Source organism: Lepisosteus platostomus, chromosome 9 (genome assembly GCF_059453375.1).
Source record: "Lepisosteus platostomus isolate fLepPlt1 chromosome 9, fLepPlt1.hap1, whole genome shotgun sequence".
Taxonomy (NCBI): domain Eukaryota; kingdom Metazoa; phylum Chordata; class Actinopteri; order Semionotiformes; family Lepisosteidae; genus Lepisosteus; species Lepisosteus platostomus.
Genome location: NC_142619.1, coordinates 28,791,094 through 28,810,064, shown reverse-complemented (window position 1 = coordinate 28,810,064; position 18,971 = coordinate 28,791,094). Strand labels below are relative to the sequence as shown.

Below are 18,971 nucleotides of genomic sequence, written 5' to 3'. Positions count from 1 at the left end.
GACAGAAGGTGCTTCACCAGATACATTAAGAGGGAACTTTAGCTATGTCAGATTGTGCAGGCTCACAATGGGATTTAACCATGACGTCAGGGTTAACTTTCCTTCCCAACAGTACCAGAGGATTTTTAGTGACCTTGTAGAAGAGACCTCAGTTTAACATTTCATCCAAAGATTGGCACCTCATATACTGTACAGTAGTATATTGTCTGTCCCTAGTCACCATAACTAACCACATACAGGAACAATGCAGTTTTCTTTAGTGGTCTCTAATCCTTATACTGACCAGGTCCAGTTTTGCTTGGCTTATGAGATCTAATGAGGTCAGGCTCAGACCTGGTAATGCATTTCCATATGATGTGTGCTATGAATGTATGTTCAGAAGAATTTTTTGGTTTACAAATATGCACATTTGCATGATTTTTTTTGAGTTGATTTGCACCCAAGTTCCAGACAGGACCTGAAATGCTATTGCTTTGCACCACATATTGTGTATATATTCTTTGTGCCATCAAAATTGCTCTAACTCACAGCTTAATTATATGATACCCATGTTGATAGTATGAGTTAGAGTTGAATTAGTCTGTGCCAACTGTGAACAGGAATCATGAAATAACAGGAGGCATTGATTGCTGTCGACCACAAATATGCTGAAAACAATTTCAGAAACGTTCGATGTCAGTGTTGTTTCCAACATCAAAGTTCAAGAGCTCTGCTGGCAGAGGATTGAAATATGCTCCCCCACTGGACATGCAGAAAACTGGTTCATGATCCTGACATAAATACAAGCTGGACTGTTTGAGATCATCGGGAGAGTTCATCTGGATATAGGACCTTCCAGCCATTTGGGTCTATTTTAGCCCACAGTCTTTAAATATCATCTTTGGTGGTGCCCTTTGTCCTTAAACCCATATGAAGCTGCAAGCTAACATGTGGGGCAAAACAATAAAAGGACCATAAGACAAAGACAGGACTACATTGCACTGGTTTGCCTCCACCAGAACAGCCTAAGCGAAACTGATGTGTAGCTGCTAAATGCCTTTCCAAAAAAGGCACCATTTGTGATTTCAGTTTTTTTTTTGTTTACCAATAACATATATGCACACTGCACACACATATGAGCTTATCTGAGGTCGGTGTGGTGAGTTTTCAATATATGTGCTGGAAATACCCCTGGTTGGCCTCCTGTACCATATTCTGTGTGCTCTTGGGTTCCTCAGAACATAATGCTTTTTTTGTGTGGCCTGTTAACTGTAAATCAAAAGCTAAAAAATCTTCAGTCTAGAGCTTTTCAGATGGCCTTCTCAATTGAGACAGAGTGAGGAAGTTCTCAAAAGGGGAACAGGACAGGGAACTTTATTGTACATGCTGATGACAGGACAAATCTTAAGGGTTCGTGGTGCGAGATACTTTACATTTGACACTTAATGTTATGAAACTTCATAATGGAGGTTTCATTTCATTTCAAATTTTACTTCAGTGATAAATGGACTGTGCTTTTCAACAAATTCATTCCTCTTCTAGTTTCATCCTTCCATTGTTGGGTTGCTTCCGTTTTAAATAAAACTACTATTAGATGGTTTTTCATTAATCATATGAGCAATTCCCAAGTCATTGACTTGTATTTAATATCATTGGCTGAGTGTTGTCTTCTGAAATGTCAGCACTTGGTACAGTCATTTTTTTACGCACTACATTACTACAGTATACAGTAAAAGTAAGATAATGCTCTACAGTCTTTTTGATAGGAAAAAGATCAAAGGAAACAAGAGAGTTCAGTAATGTTCTGATGCTGACTAACTTTTTTTTCCTGTATGCATGTGCTGGGGGTGATAGTTACCCAGTTCATTATGTATTGGGGGCTCCCACATACCTGGCACCTGCCATACTGCATACTGTATGTACACTTTGTATGCTTTGCTTTCATGAGTGCAGCTAAAAGAGAATAACCACACAAATTAAAAAGTAAAAACAGGGGAAACAGTAACTCATGATTAGACAAAGGCGTGAAAAGCTACTAAAAATATCTGCTTTATTGCATGTGGGAGGTTCTGTAATATACTATTACAAATGAAAAAATGCACATCTTCTTAAAATACATGATACTTTCAGAATTATTCATGTTGCCATGCAGGGTTATGTGCTGCGGTTAAGTCTGGAGCATTTCCACTTTACTGAAACTTTGATTGCACATGCAATTGAAGCCTCGTGTTTTGAATGGATTAGTAGTGTTTCAGGGAGCAGAAAGTAGGCTCGTCACTTTATTGTCAGAAGGTGGTATCAGGAGACTTACAGCATTTGTGCTGAATCAGGCTTATCACAGCAATATGACAGGCTCTTGCTGTGAAATCGCTTCAACTGCTGGTGGCTTCAAGGCCTTTGTGGATGAAGGCAATATATCCAGGACGGCAAAAAATGTACGTTAATGTCCTCTCAAGGGGAATTGTGCAATAAATTCCTGGGTCACCCTTGCCATCAATCCAAATTAAAAATCAATATTTTGGACCTTTCTGGTGTAGGGAAAAGGATTTTATGAATTGGTGAATTTGTGACAGGTGTGTAACAAACCCAGTGCATGAATTCCAAGGAATGCCATTTGGTGTGAGGATGCCATGATGCACACAGACTGTACAGTGAACACCCCAACCCTATGAAAACTGCTTTAATGAGCTCTGCTATCTACAATATATGTAAGACTATGCAGCTGATACCTATGAGATACTGGACAGTCCCAGCAGAAGTCTGCACGTCATCTTAATGTCCACCCAGCGGCTGTTTTAGGATGACTGGTAGTGTTGGAGATCATCCGTCTCCCACTATCCCATGTGTCGCCACAGCACACGGCAAGACAGGACCAGGACATGGTCTACGAGACCTTTGAATTTGGTTTCAAACTTTCAAAAGCAGTCGTCAGGCATTGAAACAGACCAATTAGGGATGGAACAATCTGAAGATGTGTGGTAGATTGCCGTTTGCTGTGCAATAGGCCTTATCAGGTCCACATCCTTACTCATCACCATCAGCTTGCATAGCAACATTGTGCAGCAGATGGTACTTTTCACCACCAAAGATGGGAAGATGTAATTTTCTCTGGTGAATCAAGGTAATCTGAGCTTTGGTGATGGCTGGCTGTAGCACCTATGACACCAGCCAGAACAACTTAAACAGAAAAGATTGGTGTGAATCAGGGCACATCTTTTATCAGAATTTGTGATTCACTCAGGAGAACTGATGGAATCTGTTCTTTGAATGTGTTGGGTTAGTGTGTCATTGGTCCTTATGTCCTGTGCTTCAGTCTACCCCTCTGCTGTTCAGCGCTTTGAATCTTGTCACGCAGACAAGATTCCTTGGCAGGGGAGGGGGGAATACCTGTCCCTCTCCTTCCGTGCTCAGAAACAAGAAAGGAAGTGCAGGCTGGGTAGGAGTAAAATCCAAACCATGTAGCACATTTTATTGCTAAACGCAGTATACAATATATTCAGAATGAACAAGTCAGAACCTTTCCAAATTAACCACAGTAAGTGACCAAGTTAAAGACTTTAATGTATTTTATTAGCTTCCATTACTGGCCATTTACAGTATGTGTAATATATTTATTTTCCTAAACTGTTGATAAAGTTCAGAGATGTTATGCTTCTGTTATACTTATGCTTGGCTACCACAATGCCCCTTTAGTTTTAAAATTCCATATTGATATTCCATATTAAGCAAATTTAAACATGCACAGTAGAGAATAAATGAAGCAAGCACTTCACTAACATAGATGTACCACAAGTGCCACCTATGGATCGTCTTTGGCCAGTGAATTATATAATGTAATGCGCCGTGTTACTTTTGACGTGTTTGGAAGAAATACCATGCATGAGTGGCTGCATCTGTATCTGTCTCTGTCTCTCAATGGACAGGACCAAGAAAGGAAGTGGAGGCTGTTTGGGAGCTAAATACAAACCTCGCAGCACATTTTATTGCTAAATGCAGTGTTCTATGTATATCCCTTCCTGTCCGCTAGATGTACTGTATTTGTTTACTAATTAACAAATGAGGGTTAGGCAGCAATTCTATGAGCACTGTAATTATTTTACTGACATTCTCAATTCCACGTTAACAGCATTTTCCAGTTATTTTGACTTTCCGAGTTTATCTGAATTTGGGATTCAAGTCCACACAATATTGGACTGGATTAAAAAAAGACTAAGCCCATTGTTTTCCATCCTGCCCTTATCAGGAAAGCGGCTTGTCCCTGTGAGGATCCACCTGGAGCATCCCAGGAAGCACAGGGATCAAGGCAAGATGGAGAGCATGCGGCTCTCCTCACCCAGCGTCCTCACTCAGACCAGCAAATATCCAGCACATTTGAACCATCTGAACATTTGCTGGATTAATTTGAGTGATGTGGCATGTAGGGCTTCATAGAATAGACAAGAGGCACATGCTCTATGGGGAGGAACAGGGCAGCTCATTTTAAGCTCAGCTCAGTTGGAACAAACTGCCTTCCTTTGTTTCCAAACCAATTATTCTAGGCTGCAACCTTGGAAATCCAATACTAGCACCCTTCATTGCCAACACAAGGGATTTCCTGTAACAATTCAGAGTTTGCTTTTTTCAATTGAAACTGAAAGGTATTGGTTCAATAGTAGGGGGTTTTGGTGCTGGGAAAAACAGAGGCACCATTTCTTCCCAGTCAGCAGAAGACGATTCACCAGGTGCGTGCTCAACTTTGACATAACCTACTCAAAGCACATACATTTTTTTGCTTTTAATTGCAGTGTGGGCAAATTCCATAAAGTTAATTTCATTATATAATGGGAAGTAAACTTCTAGATGGTAATACAAGATTTTTCTTTAATTACATCTGCAAAACAAGTTTGTAAGGCATTATGAAACTCATTTATATTGTGAAACATCTTTTTTTAAGTTTTAAATTATGTGTAATTTGTAATATATACAATGCCTTGCAAAAGTATTGAGCCCCTTGCACAGTTATAACTGTTAACTGCATTAAAGCTTAGTCATGACACTTTGAAGCAGCAATTAATATAATTATATAACTAAGTATTTATAATTTGCCATGTATACAACCTAATCCACATATTTGAAGCAACCAAAAAAGTAAATAGATTATTAGAGAATAATAAAAACAATAATAATTTGTTGTTGTTGTTGTTGTTGTTGTTGTTGTTGTTATTAGGGAAAGTAATTGTATAATTATTCAATCTCTTTCTTGTGGCATACCTGCAGTAAATTATTAAGGTGTTCAAATTACTTTAAGGAACCACACAGAACATTGAGCGACCTCTGCCTGTGTGCAGTTATAGTGGTTTTCATGGTTTCCGAATAAATACACCTGCAGTGATGTTAAAAAGAAAGAACACTATCTTAAGAGTATATGGTTTTACATATTAAGACGTATCTGATCTTAACTTAGTCCACTAACAGTGGATAAATCTAACCACATTAGACAGATACCAAACATTCATTTTACTTTGTAAACAAAACAAAAACAGCCAATATTCAAAAGCCTTGCTTGAAAAATTAAGCAAGTGTACCCTTACTGCTTATGTACCAGTTAAGATGGTAGTTAATACCAAATTCTGTTAAACAAGGGACCATGATTAGTTGATCATCAGGAAGTGCTTCCACCTGTAGATAAAATCAGAAACTAGATGTTTGGTCTTGAGCATTCACGTTTGTGATAATACATTATGTCTAAGTCAAACTACTGTACAGTATATCTCTGCTGGTCTCAGAGAAAGAATCTTTGCTGCTCATCTCTTTGTGAAGGATTATAAAGCTATTTCCAAACAATATGAAATCCATCATTTCACAGTGAGAAAGTAATTTACAAATGTTGAAAGTTCAAGATGATTGGCCATCAACTCAGAAGTGGGCATTCCAACACATTCACTCCAAGAGCAGGCTGTATAATGCTTCTAGAGATTGCAAAGAACCCCAGAGCTACATCTAGGAATCTACAGGCCTCTGTCAATGTGATAAATGTGAGAGTTCATTATTCTACCATGGGGAAAATACTAAACAAGAATGGCTTTTGTGGAAGAGTAGCTAGGAGAAAACTCCTTCTCTCCAGAAAGAACGTTGCTGCATGGCTTAGGTGTGCAAAACAGCTCCTAAATGAAACGCAAGACTTCTGGAACAATGTCCTCTAGAGAGATGAGACCAAAGTGGAGTTGTTTGGCTGTAATGCAAAACAACATTGTAGCACAGTGTATGCCAGAGACAGAGGGGCAGGGTAGCAGGGAGATGCATTCCTTGCATTCTCATGAGGAAATCGCTGAATTGGTTGCACCTGGAATCAGCAGCTCTTTATAGAAGCTGTGCCTGAAGCAGTAAGAGCTTGTCTCTCACAAAACCCTCACAGTTGTTAGGAACAGTGAGAACCAAAAAGAGACCTAGGGGAAAGCTAAAGCATTTAAGGAATGCCTTATTTTGACCACTTGCTCCGATAGAGCATACAAAAGATTATAACCGGTTAGCTGGTAGCAGCCTCGGTCGCTTTCCGGGTCGGGACGCCGGTAAATCAGAAGAAGGTTAATGAGCGTCCCCGGCAAACCGGAATCGACCAAGTGGGGTTATTGCCGCTGCTACAGCTAGGGCACTAGACTTTTGGCATCAGGTTTTGTGGCAGAAGGTCTTGTACATGCTATCTTAAAAGGAGAGATCTTTCACAGACATGCAGGGCAAAAACCAAACACTGCGATCCACCATAAGAACCTCACACCAACCATCAAGCAGGGTGGGGGAGGCGTGATTTGGGCCTGCCTTGCACCCGCAGGGCCCAGATACCTCACAATCATTGAGTCGACAATGAATACCTCTCTCTACCAGCGCATTCTACAGGAAAATGGGAGACCACCTGTCCAACAGCTAAAGCTTAGCTGAAAGAGGATCGTGCAACAGGACAGTGATTCAAAACACACCCAATCTATGACCTAAAGAGAGCTGTGCATAAACGAATGCTCGAACATCACCATACTGAAGCAGTTTCCTAGGAAGGAGTAGGGCCAGAATTTCCCAGGCAATGTGAGAGACTTGATGAGGACTAGATGAAGGTTAGATATGTCTTAATGTGTAAAACCATAGAACCATAAGAGAGTGTCCTTTCTTTTTCACGTCACTGTCCCTCAGTTAGGTAGTGAAATTCAAGCCAGGATTCCACCATGAAAACCAAGGAGATTTTCAACAACTCGGAAGCTGTTTTATAAAAGCGCAGATCAGGAGACGGGCATAAAAGCGTTTCAAAGACACTTTGTCTCTTTGTGTATGATAAACTGAATTAAGATGTGGGAAGTCCAGACAAAGCCTAGATCAGCCCGTCCCTCCAAACTGAACTATTGGGCAAGGAGGAAACGCTGAAAGGTGCAACCGTGAGGCCAAAATAGACTTTGAAAGAGTTCAGTAGCTGAGATGGGAGAAAATAAACATGAGTCAACGATAACCTTGTACCTTTAATTCAGCAATGCTGGGCCTGTAAGGGAGAGTGGAAAACCAATCTCAAACCCCTTAATGAGTTTGCATCAAAGCATCTCAGTCATGCCCCTGTGTGCAGCCATGTAGTAAAAGGTTATATGGTTAGACAAGACAAAATTGCCTTTTTGGTCTAAATAGAAAGTATCACATTTGAAACAAACTCAACATTTTCCATTACTAAGTCAATACCGTTCCTACTCTCAAAGTTGTTGGTGGCAGTATTGTGTTATAGTTCTGCCTCTCATCAGTATGGACTGGAAAGCTTGTCAAGACTGACAGGAACTTAGAGGGAGAAAATCTGCTTCAGACCTAAAACTGTGATAAAGCTTCACTTTTCAACAGAGCAATGATCCAAAGCACAAGGCCAAAGCTGCACTGGAGTGGTTTAAGAATAAGAAAGCGAATGTCTTTGTGGCCTGGTCTCTGTCCTGACTTGAATCTGTAGAAAGACTAGAAAATGGCTTTCAATAACCAATCTCCAGGCAACTTGAGATAGTTTGAGTAAATCTGCAGAGAAGAATGTTCAAATTTTGCACCAAGTCAATTTGCAAAGCTGGTAGAGATTAACCCAAAAACATGAACTGTTTTTGAACCAGTAATTGCTGCTTAAGGTGCTTCAACCAAATATTGAGTTCATTTATTTGAATATTTTTACAATGAATATATTTCATATACAGTACCTGTGTAGCAATGATACTCAAATCTGCGTACATACTAAACCTGACACTGAAGGGGCTATTTCTGCACTGTCTAATTGCATCTATGACATAAGTACCTGGATGACTCAAAATTTCCTTCACTTAAAATACAACAAAACTTATGTCATTCTTCTCGGCATCAACTTTTAAAAGCCAATGCAGTAATCCTATCTATGGATGACACTGTAGTTGAAATTCAATCTAAATTGAAGAACTTGGAGTTTATATTTGATCCACACTTGACATTTGACCCACATGTGCGAAATATTGTAAAACCATCATTCTTCCACCTCAGAAATATTGCCAGTCTACATCCTATGTTGTTGCTGACTGTGGCTGAAAAGCTGGTCAACACTTTTGACATCTCTAAAATCGATTACTGTATCACCCTACTAACCAAGGTATCTAAATCCACATTGAACCCATTTCAATATGTCCACAATTCAGCAGCCAGCATCCTGACCAGGTCATCTGCAAGTGATTGCACTGGCTTCCGATCCAGTTTTGTGTTGACTTCATAATCCCCATGCTCACCTATTAGGCTCTACGTGGCTTGGCACCTCTGTATCTGTCAGACTTACAATCTTTCTGCTTCCCATCTCACAACTTTGTGAATTAGAATTTGTCTAATTCTTGTCCCCTATCTGTCCCCCAAGCCTGGGTACACTCTGTGGGTGACAGGACCTGCTCCTGCTGTGCACCTAGGCTTTGAAATTCTATTTCTAATGATATCGGAGGGACATTTTCCCCGAGCACTTTCAGATCAAGACTCAAAACCTATTTCCTATAAGGCTTTTCTTTAATTGGTTCTTTCTGCTCCTTTACATTCCTACTGCATCCCACACCCTTGTTGTAATTTTGTGTTAATTCTGTTATTTCTCATCCTTGTGTGCTTATTATGTAAAGAGCTTTGAGAAGCCACTTTCAAAGGCACAGTATGAAGTAAAGTTAATTATTTATTATATTTCATTTTTTACTCTTTAGGTTTTGTCTATTTCCTGGAACTGCTTATGTTTTGAAGTCTTCAGTTTGAGCATTTTGTTAACAAAACATTCACAAAATGTGTGCGTCCTTGTGTAATTTCACAAAAGGGAGACCAAAGGTATGTTCTGGCTACCCTGAATGGGAAGAAGCAGTTAGAAAATGGATGGATGGAAACCACAGGAAAGGTCTAAATATTTCTGCAAGGCACAATATATGTATTTGCTCAGCATCATAAAATACATACAGACTTGATGAGCCAAATGTCCTTCTTGTAGGTAACCTATCGCACAATGTATTAATGTACATACAAATAATCTATATGAATTCTGTATATTGTATATTCCTCCCACAGTCCAAAGGCATAGTTTTAAGTTAATTGACTTCTGGGAAAAGTGGCCCTGCTGTGAGTGTGTACATGTGTCGGTCTGCCCCTTGATGGACTGGTGTCTTGTCCAGGGCGTATCCTGCCTTGTGCCAGTTGCTTGTCAGGAAAGACTTTTTCTCCCCTGCAACCCTGAAAATGGACAGATCGATTCCTATTCAATAAAATGTTGATTGCCTGTCACAAAAATACTTTATTTTGCAGATAACTGTTTTTGCAGTTACAGTATAAGAGATAATGCATTATGATGCTCAGTATACATATATAGTATAGCATATATTGTTTTCTGTATGTTTTCCTTCCTTGTTTTACCTACAGATGACAGATGATTTTTTCCTGAGTTCCATGATTTAATTCTGTTCATCTAATTAGATTAAATTAAATTAGATTTTTATTTTCATAGTGAAACATTAGTTTTACTACCAGTCTCCAGGGGCTCATTGTCATCAGACTCTAGCATGTGTCATGACTTTACTAAATTTGTGGCTAGGCTGAATTTTCGGTGTGTAGGACTATGAAGTCACATCTTCAGAGGTCATAGAACAGCTTAAAATAAAACTACAAACTGGAGGAGGTCGTTCACCCAGCTAGTGGATTAACAGTCCTCGGAATCACATTATTAAGGAATTCCACACCGTCTTCTTCAACGGCTTAGTGTTTCTTCCAGATTTCAGTTGCTGTCTGTGTAAAACTGTCTCCTGTTTGGCCTTGTATTCTCCTAAATATAATTCTCTCCTGTGGTTCTCAGATTGACTGTAATTCTGTTGTCTGTAAGATGTCCCCAGGATGCACTAAACCAAGTTCCCACATGATCTTCTCTTTAAGGCTCAACTTCTTTTAAACAGGTAAAAAGATTATCTTGGCACACTCCTTGTTCTGGCTATTCTGCTACAGTCCTGTCTAGATCATTAATATATTTCTTGTATCAAAGCTTTTCCAAGGAAGCTTTGAGATATTTTAAGCAGAACGGACGCAAATTCAGACACTTCGCATGTTTCTTACAGTCAGTACAGTTTCTTTCACAAGAACTGGTAGGCAGTCTGTTGCCTCATAGCAAGTGAAGGTTTCAAAGTTGTAACACTGAAGTTCATTTCTATGTTTTGCATCTTATATATACATATGTGTTTCCTAGATGATTACTATTGTGATTATTAGGATTGTAAAAATGCATAATGAATGAGTCCATTGACCATTGTTGTTGCATGTAAATACATAATACAGTACATTGAAGGATGATATGTAACCCAAGACAAATAAGTAAACAATGAAAGGACAACAATGTGATTTTGATAGAAATGTAAAAGTAGCTCATGCAATGATGCCTCACACAAGTGCAGAAGTAGGGCACCTAAGATTCCATCGAAGTCTGTGGTTATTCTATACTGTTCTGTTGGCTGCAAATATATAGCATACATTGACCCAATTTGTAAAAAGCACTATGAGCTGTGGTTCAGCCTGTAAGCATTAAGATTGCTTCTGTGTGAGAAATAAACCACTGAAAATCATTTCAGTGACTGTTCTACACTTTTCATGTTTTTACACCACACCGTTTTTCATTAAAAGTACGTATGGTAATGGTAAGGAACACGGCGATGCGGATAATGAAGATAATATTATTTATATTTATAATTAATTGAGTTTGTATTTACATATAAGGTTATGTTTCTGTTTGAAAGATGCTTTGCAAAAGGTAAAAGACGGAGCCAGTCCTCTGTGTCAGATCCATCACGTGTCAAGTTAAAATTGTATAGTTAAATAAAAAAATATTTATAAAGCAGCATTGTGTCTCATGGTGCTGCTGAAAGATGAAGATATAATATGTATTCAGAAAAAGATAACTATTCAAAATCACAAGTAAAAAGACATAAAGAAAAGGTATTTAAAGAGTTAAAAAATCGGGTGATTTTTAAAAAATTATTTTCGGAATCCAAGGGCAAGAAATTGCATACTCTAGGTACATACGATATGAAGTAAAACAATCTAGTTTGAGGCCACAGAGCGGCAACCGCTGAGTATAAGGTATGAGGGCAGGAAGTTAAAATCTGCGAAGGTACCTGTAATACAGCGGGCATTTTCAGTTTAAATAAAGATACCTTCTGTTTTTTTACAGGGTACCAGTGCATTGATTATAACACATGGGTGGCATGATTACTTGACAAATTCAGAGAGCATACAAGCTGCACAGTTTTGCACAAGGTGAAGCCTTTCAGTTGATTTGGAAGAGGAGTCAGCAAGCTTACAGTAAGCAATCCCTGACAAAACGGAAAGATATGGACAAGTTGAATGGCATCAGCCACCGAGTCTGAGCATTTGTAGCCAATCAAGTCACATTAATCAGTAATTAACTTAAGAAAAAAAAAACAAAATACAGTGCCATGTATTCAACTCCTGCCAATAACAGCATATTTTGATGAGTAATTTATAGAATTGTTTTTGCACATATTTTTATTCAAGACACTAATAAGAGATCACTTTATTGGCCATATACAATTTCTTGCATTAGGAATTTGTCTTTTCACAGACCCCAACTTGCTCTCCATAAGACACACAGACAGGGAGAGAAGCTTGGGGTCAGAGCGCAGGGTCTGCCATTGTACGGCGCCCCTGGAGCAGTTGGGGTTAAGGGCCTTGCTCAGGGGCCCAACAGAGTAGGATTTCTTAGCCGGCCATGGGATTCAAACCGGCAACCTTTTAGCTACAGGCACAGATCCATAGCCACAGAGCCACCACACCACCCGAATGATTATGAGAAGAAGGCTGAATTGCTGTGAAACATACAAAGTCAGATTTATTGATTGTATAATAATTTAACCTGAAATTTAATATCTACTGTATCTGAGGGAACAAAAAGAGACAGATGCATTTATTCGGATGTCAAATTAGTCTACTTTGATTACCCTAATTTTGTGAACTTTCAAACTATTCTTTTGCACCTGCAGTGGTTTAGGGCTGCCACAGTGAAGGGGTTGAATACTTATACAACTGAGCATATACAAGTATAAAAGTCAGATTTATATAAGTCTTTCAGCATTTTTTGTGTTGATTCAAAATATAAAGTCCTATTTGAGAGTATCATGAATGCAGACAGTGGGGTGAATGCATTTGCATAGTATCAATTATTCAGGATTTAATACCTTGGTATCATGCTGTAAGCAAAGAAACTGCTGGTTGCTAGTGGGGTGCATTTGAGTCTATCAGCCTAATAATGACATCCAATGCTAAATTTCTCAAATTTCAAGCATTTGACCTAAAGGTAACATACAGTATACAGCAAAGGAACAAGTAATAGGTTTATTCCATGCTGAAAAGAGAAGAAAGAAAACACAACATTTCGGCCTAGGAGCCTTCACACACCTGAAACGTTGTTTTCTTTCTTGTCTTTTCAGCATGGAATAAACCTGTTACTTGTTCCTTTGCAGCCTACGTATGCTGACACAGCTACCCACCTGAACTAATACAGTATTTGTAAAAAAAAAAACATTAGAGATGGTGCAGTAAAACTAACTGCTGTGGTGGAAGTTGAATGACCAGGCAATTGTATGTAAATATAAATGAAAGCTTATACTGTATAATGTACAGTATATAAAATTTATTTTTATAGAGATACTTTAGTTGATTTTCTTTCAATGCAACCATGGTTTCAGACTGTGAATATGAAGGGAGTTTGTACTAATAAGCATTTTCACTAAATTATGTTGGAATATGCTATTAGTGGCTCTAGGCTTTTAATATGAATTTTCCACTCTTTGCATATAAAAATCAGCTCTGCATTAGCTGCTCTGCTTTAAAATGTTCGTTTAGACAGCCTAAAATGTTTCTGTTTTAAAACCTTATTTGTTAAAGGTAACTTTGTTGAAAATAACAAAATAATATATTTTTACAGTAAGAAATCCTAAAGAGAGTTGTTGCTGGATAGGACATTTGTGTTCTGTGCAATGAGAAACTATAGCATCTTGCAAAAACTGACCGCTCGTGAAATTCTGAACCAAGGGAAGGTGTTTCTGTCATGTTTTTTTTTTTTGGGAAATTCAGATGAATAATCATTTGCTTGGGTTTCAATGCATTTCCCTTGCGTCTGTGTAATTACAGAATGTTCACTCAGCATTTGGTTAGTAAATGCGGTCTTTCACTCCACAGAGTACTTCACCTGATTCATCACTATTTCCCATCAGCCAAGGCAACTTCTACAGTTACATTTTCAGCTGCTGAGAGAAAAGTATCAAGATGAAGTTTATTGCTTGATGAATTCTGAATTTCTAACGAAGCTCGAAAAGCAGAATTCCTTGTTTTCTGTCAATTGCAGATAATGAAGAGAAAGTGCTTGTCTCAGATGCACACTCCTGCATGTGCACACACACACTCTCCTAATGAAGCTTTGCAGGGCTGCAGCCTCTGCCTGAAACTGTTGTGCTTGCTGTTAATTCACAGGAAATGACAGCTGTGGGCTGATTGACAAATCTCACATGAAATGTCACTATTTAGTGCTTTCCCCATATGTAAATTTCTAATGAGGAAGGTAAGGGGCCAACATTTGCAAGCTAATTATTCTACAAAGGATTCTACAAAGCCCGATTGCCCATTAGATTTACTTTTATTGTTTTTACTCATCAGATAACCAACAGCTTGAATTAGATTTTCAGGCTCCGTTTTGCTGAAACGTTTGTGTGGGGGGGTGACAGACAAAAAGCTCTACTCCTCTAAAATATCTGTGGCAAAAGGTGCTGCAATCCGCTCCAGTCTGCTCAACACTGTCATTTTATTTTCCTAGAAATTCTAGAAAACTTAGAATTTCTTAGTGCTCTAAATGTAGTTCACAACGGGGTGGGTGTAACAACCATTTCCGGAATGTTCTGTATCCTGCTAGCCACTCCTAAATATGATGGTTTGTTCTTCAAGATATGGCAAGAAGGGCCATAGGGCATTTGAGCCAGCATGCCAACTGATAACTCTTGTATGATATAAGAACATTAGAAAGGTTACAAATGAGAGGAAGCCATTTGGCCCCCTCATTTGTACTGACTGTTGGGAGTTAGTAGTTCATTGATCCAAGGATCTCATCCAGCCTTATCTTAAAAGAAGACAGAGTATCGACTTCAACAGCATGGCTAAGCTTCTTCTGTTCTCCCACAGCTCTTAGGGTAGAGAAGTGCCTCCTGTTCTCGGTTTTAAATGTACTTTCACATCCAGCTGTTCCAACTGCTTTTCTCTTTCACTGTTCATTTTGGAGATAATTTGCTGGATTGCCTTTGTCAGTGACTTTGAGGATTTTGAATACTTGTGTCGCGTCTCTTTGTAATCGTCTCTGCTCAAGACTCAAAAGGTTCACTTCCTCAGCCTGTCAACGAAGGGCATTCCCCTTAAGACCTGGAATGGAATGACTGATTCCAGTGCTGCAATATCTTTTTTGGTAACATGGTGAACAAAACTGTACACAATGTTGTAAATGATTATCTACTACTGTGTTATGCAATTTTAACATAACATCCCTTGTTGGAGTTCTGCATTTCTGAACGTTTATGGGTCATCATGTCCAAGAAGACGGTATTTTTAGATTTCTAGATTTTATTAGAGCTCCAGCTTATGCTAACTGCATAACACAACAATTGGCCAGGCTTTCCTTCTCAACTGAATGGAAAACTGTCATCACTGATCATGCTATATCTAATAGTGTGGATTCCTGGATAGTCTCTGTTATTTTCATAAACGGAAGATTATTGTTACATCAGTTACATAACAAAAAGCAGATTGTGCACAGATTTATTCATATACTGTATAAATAAATTCCTTTATTTTCCTGTTAGTTTCTGGCTAGGGTCTCTTCTATGAGCATTATCCATTTTCACTTCATGTTCATGTGTTTTCTCCATGTGTGCCAGTTTCCTCCCGTCTGTAAATACATGCCTCCAGGATAACCTAGGACAACTTTGATTGTGTGGTCCAATTATCCCTTCCTCCATGTCCCTGGGTTGGACTGACAAAATACCCTCACCTTGAGCCCTGTATTTACAGGATAATCTCCTGGATGCCATGCTTTCACCAGGACAGTTGGCTTTTGGGAGGATGGGTAATATGAAACAATACATTTTATTTATAAGAACTTTTAAAACACTTAAATGTTTTATGCAGAAGCAAGGGTGACCATATTGTCCGACTCCATGTTCAACAGGACACTTTGAGACGGGCTGGGATTTTAAAAGTATCCCTGGATTGAAAGATGTGAATTTGTAAATCCAGAATTATGTCTTTGCTGAGATGCAAAATTTTGCATGATGCTCATGCACAATAAACATGTATCTACACATGTAACCTTACCTAAAATAAGGCTTCTGAATGTATTGGTAATATTGTCCATCTGTCCACCATTCTATCATTGGCAGTAGTCATAAGCAGTATTACATGTGTAGTGCGTTGAGCACCAATTTCTGTCACAGCAAGGAAGTGAGATGTGAATCGGCAGATCTCAGATAGGAATGAACTATAATCCTGCAAAACCAGGAGTTAGACCATGCAGCGCTGAATACATGAGCAGAAGAAATGTAAGATGCGATTTAACAGAAAACAAGTGTAAATTACAGTATGTGAAATGATATTTATTTGCTGACGCAAAGCATCAGTTTGAATGCTCAAGCAGAACACCTCTATGGAGGAGTAAAGTTAAATGGCAGCAATATTCTCAATATCTTAAGTCAGTTGTGTTGCATCCCTATTTTGATATCAGACGGACAACCTTAAAGTGATGGAATGGTCACAGTCTGTTATGATCTGCAAGTAAGCAGAGAAATGAACCCTAAGTTAATGAGACCAAAATTTTCACCAAAAGTAAAATGTGTAAATACTTAATAGCTGTGGACAGAAGTCTCAGCCCAGAGACATGTGGAACACCCGGAACTAAGTGGAGAACATCAGATTTTACAGGGACAAAATCTCATCCAATAATCAGATGCTTTGTGAATATCTGAGTATTTTAGGTAGGTTAGTTTCGGCTTAACCTGCATGGGGCAGACCACTGGTCACAGGATGTAGGCTTGAACCCCCATTAGGCTGAGGGGTTAACCTAGGGTTTGCTGCAAGGTGGAGATGGGGCGTAAGAATGATGCATGAGATAAATGCAAAAAGAAATGTTTACGTTTGAAATATATTGCTAATTTCCTTAATGTTTATGACTAGAAACAGGTGTGCGTGTTTGACTTGTTGTCGCTATGCCTCCCAAGCCTCAGTTAATGACTTAATATTTAAAGCAGCCAGAATTTATCAGCTGGCGTCCATTAGCTAAACAGGAGTCGGGATTATCAAGGTAAAACCCCAGGATTAATTTCCTTTTGATAATTATTAATAATAATAAGATTGATATCACATGCTTCATATGACTTTGGTGTCTGTGCCAACTCAAGCTGGCACCATCCAGTGTATTCAACACTGGGTTTCTCTTCAAGGGGGGCTGTCAAGGTGGCAACGTTCAGCACCATTCAGCCTGGTGTGCAGTCTCAACTTTCAGAGCCAAAGTAAGAGCCAGATTAGCACAGGATCGGTTGCCTCCTCTCTCTGGCAGGTCTATGCACCTGCCCACTCTAAAGGGCTTGAGATGTCATGATAATGCTCATGCAGTCACCTCACCTGCTCCATTAGGTGATTTTGGACCTATAAAATAAGTAAAGTTCACAAGCTTCACCTATATTATAGAAATAACAGCCCTGAGATGTTAATTTTTGAAGCTTGATTACTTAGGAACTGCTCTTGATCTGCTGTATAGTTTTGTGTGATTTTGTAAACATGTGAGAGACTGATTGATTGCAAAAGTTGTCATTTTTTTTGTCTCGTCAAAATTCCTGACAATACTGAGAAACCACTATGTTTCACAGAATTGTCACTGAAAAGTTTAATTTTAAGCTTGTCTTTTTAATTTAACTATAAAACAAATGTTTAAATTGCCAGGTCATTTTATCAACACTTTTTATTTTATTACTGTGCTCCAAACATCGGAAAGGGGTATTCTCCATTCATCATTAAATATTTCAGTTTAAATTGTTTTTAAGTTGTGTTGCAGCGCAACAAAATAAGTGTGAGAATTTAATTTCCAATAAATCACGTCTATAGTTTAGTGGAGAAATATTCACATTGCAGTTTCCTGTGAGGACAGTCACTCTCTAGATGTAAGCAAAGTGTAAATGGTTAAATACCACAATGATTGCAATTATCGGAATTTTAACTAAGGTGTGGTTTCAAAGATTTTCATTGCCCTGGCGTCCCAGACTTTGACACTGCAGTCTCTCTTTATACATTTCTCCTAAGATGTACTTATAATGATTCGTAAATAGACAACAAAGAAGCAATTAAATCTCATATACTCATTAAAGAGTTTATGTACTCTACAGTGCAATTAATGTGATGCAAGTTCTAAAAAATGTATGAATGAAATTTGCAACACCTAATCAAACATGTTACTGGAAACTGTCAAATAAACCTTAAAGCTCGGCTTTAATATTTTCTTTCATACATACAACTAGATAATCCTCAGATAATATCACATTTTAGGATTGAACCTGTGAAATAAATATATAATACAGTATATTCATTTGCAATCCTTTTTGCTTTTTCTGCATCCTGCTGTTTGTAAAAACTAGTTTAGATTGCAAGATAAATAGCTGTATTCTGACTATATTAAACTTTGTTAAATAATAAATATATTAGAAACATAGAAGCAAACAAATAAACATTTTCTTATGTCTACTTTTTGTTTCCTGCCATTTTTTACCATAATTTTCTTTTAAAAATAAAAATCCTAAAACAGCCTTATTTGTTACAGCTTAATTTTAATTTTATTTAGTTTTTAATATTACTTCTCTTAATAATCTAACTTTTACCATGACTGTCAGAAGTATAATCCTTCAAGAGGAAAATGTGGTGATGTATAGGTTTTGTAGTTTGGGGTCCCAGTTGCAGTCTGCTTTCTGCCCCCTTGTTGCTGTTTTTACACCCTCAAGCACAGTACTTTTCATTCTTGATGTGATATACTGTAGCAGATCTTCAGCTTCTAAACTGATTAATTGTGGTCAAACATGCATAATCCATGATTACAATGTGAGCAAAATTCCACACATTTTCATTTTTTGGTTAGCAAATTGTGTGCAAATAGTTATATTCTCAAAAAGACGACAATAAACACAGAAAGTGAAATTTGACATTTCAAACATTAGGTTTTGAGAGAATGAGTAAGAATATGTTTAATTATTTCTTCAGACAAGACCCAATAAAATCTGCATAAAAAGTTTAGAATTTGTATAAACATGTTTATATACACACCGTGATCACTGTTCAGACTGTTCTGTTCTCAGGAACCCCTGAGTTTCTGCCTCCTGATGTTGCCACATCTACATTTGAGAGATCACACTTGCATGCTTTGTTCCACAGGTGGGTGGTTTGACATT

At 38.2% G+C, this 18,971-nt stretch overlaps 1 long non-coding RNA gene across 4 annotated transcripts in view; it reads left to right on the top strand.

Annotated features, from left to right (window-relative positions):
* LOC148654726 (uncharacterized) overlaps nt 1-18,971 on the top strand; it is a 108,236-nt gene that overhangs the window by 12,439 nt on the left and 76,826 nt on the right. The window lies entirely within an intron of this gene.